Raw genomic sequence first — 4,642 nt, forward strand, 5'->3', positions numbered from 1 at the left:
AACAGAAAAAAAGAAAACTATATTAATACAACAAAATTTCTCATTCTTATACACATAACATTCATTTTAATATTTGCGAAAAGCCAACAATATAAAATGTATCTATAACACTGGGCAAGATATTAACCCTTTCAATACAGAGATGAGACCTACAAACCTTGTTCATCTCTCCAGGGACAGAAAAGGACATAGTAACAACATGCAAAAAAACCCAACATTAAAACATCAAAGTCAGTAAACAAAAAAGACAAACCTTAGATAGAAAAGAAATGAAAAAATGGCAACTGAAACTAAAATATTATTATAGTAAAGCCATAGAAATAAACAATGATATACTAAAACATCTCCTTTAATTCATGAAAAAAAAGTATAAAAAAATAAAGTATACAAATTGTAAATGTAAGGAAAAGCATCCATTAATGAAACCAAACAAATATTAAAGTAACTGTAATCCCATAAAAAGTTTGAACAGAAAAATAACTAAAAACAATAAAATACCCTTTGCCTCCAGGGAGAGAAGAAGAAACCTTCTGTTTCCAAAGATGATCACAAAAACAGAAGAAGAAAACATTTTCCTTCAAACAACTCATCCTTAAAATAAAACCCCATGAATTCATAACCCATAGACACACCTCTAGGAGGGCTGTAAAAATGAGAAAAATGTCATGATAGAAAAATTTTTTCCCAGATGGCTGCTCTTTGTAAAACTAAAAAACCACAAAAAACCTGTTTCTTGTAAAAAGGTCTCCATGATACAATAAGAAAAGACTCCTCTCCCTACAAAAACTAATAAAAAACTCTTGTGTAATGAATACTGTTTAAACATCCCAAGTTCTATCTCTATGCTGTCAGTTTAAAAAAAAAAAAAACACAAGTTATTCAGGAGAGGAAAGGCGTTCTGAAAGTTTTATTCTCGTATCTCATTCTTGTAGTCCTGTTAATAAAGTTTCTTTAATCCTTTTAACTTTTAAGCCTATTTTGCCCTTCTCCTAATCCATATCTCACAGTGAGAAATGAGTAAGTGCCCTGGAGATTTCAGCCAGCGCTAAACCCACCACATTATTTAGTGCATTAGCCAAAAAACTCAAATTAGCGAATCTCAGCCACTGCACCAGGCTGAAGCTGAGGATCCCCAGCCAAGCTCAGAGGGAGGAGAACACAGCATTTGTGGGATCCTTTCCAGTCTGACTTGCTTTAGCTGCACCCTGGGGGAGGAGAGAGCAGGAGAAGGGTTGGCTGAGTCCTCTCCCCTCTGCCTTGCCCTTCTCTGCTGGATCCTCAGTTCATCCCACACCCACCTCAAGACTCCATCCCCATCCTGCTGGTGCTGACGGGATTAAAGGAGATAAAGAGGAAAAACCCAAAAATGTAGAGAGGAGAGAAAAAGAGAAGTTTAAATGCAGCTTAAATATGAAAGAAATGCATATGTTCGTGGCTGCTGAGAGTTCAAAGGGAGCTGAAGGGTTTGTGAAGGGACAGGAGCCCGTGAAGGGCTCAGGAGCTGCTGCTGCTGCCGGGAGGGAGGAAATGCACCAATGGCTCCCAGCAGAGTCTGTGCTTTGAGGCTCTTTCCCAAACAGCTGCAGGAGGGAAAGCAGCTGAGTTTGGAGGAAGAGTTTTCTGCTGAGGTTTCCTGTTTGGAGCTGTCACAAGCTTGAGCTGCTCAAGGGAAAGGCGGCTCTGCTTCCAGCAGGGCCCAACTGCCCGGGAGCACAACTTGGTTCCCTGGCCCTGAGCCAACGGGCAGCAGCAGCTTCTGTTCCCTCCTGGCTCTTGTGTCATTTCCAGCAGCACAAGACACACCAAGAAAAGCTCCTCCAGAACATGCCATGATCAACACAACCTGATTTCATTGCATGAAGGAGCTCTGACAGTCCCACAGGCTCAGGTTTGTTTGTCAGTGAACAGAGCAGGGAAAAGCACAGACACATTCCCTGCACAGGGAATTCACAGGAGGAAAGTGCAGCGCTGGAGGATGTGCTTGGATACAACGTTCCCACGGCAGTTTTGGGGATAAAATGGTCAGGAGAGAGAAAAGAAAAAGTCCTACCAAGGGTGGGCTGGGGAGGGCTGGTGCTTCCCGGGAGGCTCCCGAAGCTCAAGAGGACAAAGCCCAGACCTTGTCCAAGCTCCGAGCTGGGTCTGAGCCAGAAACCAGGGGGTGGCAGAGCCATTGCTGCTGAAGGGCTTCAGATTGCCAAAGCTAAAGTGTCCAGTATCAAGGAACAACTTGAGGTTACGGAAGTCCCAGTGCCCACGTTCCATCCCCTCATTTCAAGCTGAAAGCGGAGCTCCAATTGTGACTCTGCTTTTTAATAATGAATGTAAAAATTCAACAAAATTCCATTAGAAAGACCCCACAAAGGTTCACACTGTGGGAGCTCACTCGAGGCAGCCCCAACTCCTACCCTGGTTCAGTCCCTGTCAAGCCCACTGTGCTTTCCAGCTGCTTTGCTCCAGCTCCTCCCAAATCACCATGAATTCCACTGAACTGAACCAAATCCAAGTCCTCGTGGGTCGGGACAAGGGCAGGGAGAGGTCCCTCCAAACCTCCCTGGGAATCACTCCAGAGCCCTCAGCCTTCCATGTGCCCATCTCCGGGTCCTCCCAGTGGCTCCTGTAGCTCTCCCAGTCCACCCCAGTCCATCCCAATCACTCCTAATGCCCCTCTAATCCATCTCACTCGTCCGTGGATCTGCCGCCCCTCAGCCAATCAGAGCGCGTCTCTCTGATGACTCATCAGTTGCCGGGCAGATCCACAGAGCCGAGAGCCCCGCGCTGGACTCGGCCTCCCAGTGCCGCGCACTTCATTCCCAGTCCCTCCCAGTGCCACCACAGTCCCTCCCAGTGCCACCACAGTCCCGCCCAGTGCCACCACAGTTCCTCCCACTTCTTTTTAGCCATTCCCAGTCTATTCCTAGTTCATTCTCACTTCACTGCCAGACCTCTACCCCCTCATCCAGTGTCCCAGTATCCACTCTCATGTCTCTCAGCGCAACCGCAGTCCCTGCCAGTCCACTCCCAGTCCCTCCCAATGCTACACAACTCATCTCCATTCTCTCCCAGTTTCCCTCCAGCTGATCCCAGTCTGTCCCCACTCCCTCCCAGTGCCCTTCCCATCGTGTCCATCTCGCTGGTGCCCTCGAGCTCCCAGCCCGGCCCCGGCCGCCTGCTCTGCTCCCTGATGGATTTCTCCCCTGCCCACATCCAGCTGAGCTGCTCCCAGGGCCAGCAGCAGCTCTCGGGCCACGTGCTGGCCACTGCCGTGCTCCCCAGCGGGGACTGGAGCCAGCAGCTCCTGGTGCTGCTGGAAACCGCCCCCGGCAATGCGGGCTCAGCTCCAGCTGCCAGGTGGAGCACGTCAGCCTGGAGCACCCCCTGAGCCGGCACTGGGGCACGGCCCGGCCCCCACAGCGCCGCCAGGGGCAGCGGGGGAGGCACTGGGGGGGCCCAGAGGGGGATTGGGGTGTGCTGGGAGGAACTGGGAGGGAGTTTGAGATAGACTGGTTTAAACTGGGGAAGGGATTGAGGTGCTTAGGATGGCTGGGAAGGGGTTTGAAGGATGTTGGGATGGGTGGGATGGGGTTCTGGGGGTGCTGGTGGACCCTGGGAGGGAGTTTGGGGGTGCTGGGTGTCACTGGGAGGGATTTGAGTGAGCCTGGAGGAGATGGAAGGAGATTGGGGATTGGAAAGCAGGGATTGGGATGAGGTTGGTTGTGCTGGGAAGAGACTGGGAGCTTTCCTGATGAGTCCTGGTGGGGCTGGAAGGGACTGGGAGAGGGTTTGGAGGTCCTGGGGCAGTGGGGAGAAATTGGGAGGGGGCTGTGGGATCCTGAGAGGAACAGGAGGGGCTCTGGTGGGTCCTGGGGAGGCTGGGAAGAGACTGGCAGTGATTTACCAAAATAGCAATATTGATCTGGTATCAATATCAATCTGTTAATGGACAAAAAACCTCTCCAACAGTTTAAAGTTACAAAGTGGATGTTTAATCACAGCACTGGGCGAGTGTGGGAATCATCCCCTTAATATACACTGCAAGTTGACAAAAGCTTCCAGTGTCTACTTATTTACAATAGTCTTAAATATCTAAAATACTAATACATGTGCATAATGCTAACACTTCCCATTCCCCACTTTGGATTAAAATGCACTGTAATGATTTTAAAATGTCATAACACCTGCCTGGTTGGCTTCATAATTTGAGGTGGGGGTCGTTTTGGTGAGGAGTCATCAAGAGATGAAAAAAAATTGCTCTTCCTCACTGATCTTTCTACCTTTACAATGGTTGACATTACAAATGACATTTGGTTCAACTCCAATTTCCTCCCTTGTGACGTTTAAATGGGTTTCCAAATGTAAGGTCTGTGATCTTCCTGAGCTGATTTATCAGTTTCTCTTTTCTCATTATAAGCACAGCTGAACAAACATACAATGACAAGCAATTTTTTACCTAAGTCTAAGATTCATTATCTCAAATCCTGCTTCTCACTTAATCAATAACTCTAACTAGTTCCAGCAAGGCCTATCTCTAGCTAAGATCCCTAATTTTTCTAAAATTCATCAGTTTTTAAAATTAGTGACTGCAAAGGAGGTTTCAGAGGGTCCTGGGTGGGCTGGGGGAGACTGGGAGGGAGCTTGGAGA

General features: G+C 48.0%; 1 pseudogene; it reads left to right on the forward strand.

Moving 5' to 3' along the window:
- LOC131588505 (zinc finger protein 208-like) overlaps window positions 1–4,642 on the forward strand; it is a 911,601-nt pseudogene that overhangs the window by 772,863 nt on the left and 134,096 nt on the right.

The sequence above is a fragment of the Poecile atricapillus genome, chromosome 26 (assembly GCF_030490865.1).
Source record: "Poecile atricapillus isolate bPoeAtr1 chromosome 26, bPoeAtr1.hap1, whole genome shotgun sequence".
Classification (NCBI taxonomy): domain Eukaryota; kingdom Metazoa; phylum Chordata; class Aves; order Passeriformes; family Paridae; genus Poecile; species Poecile atricapillus.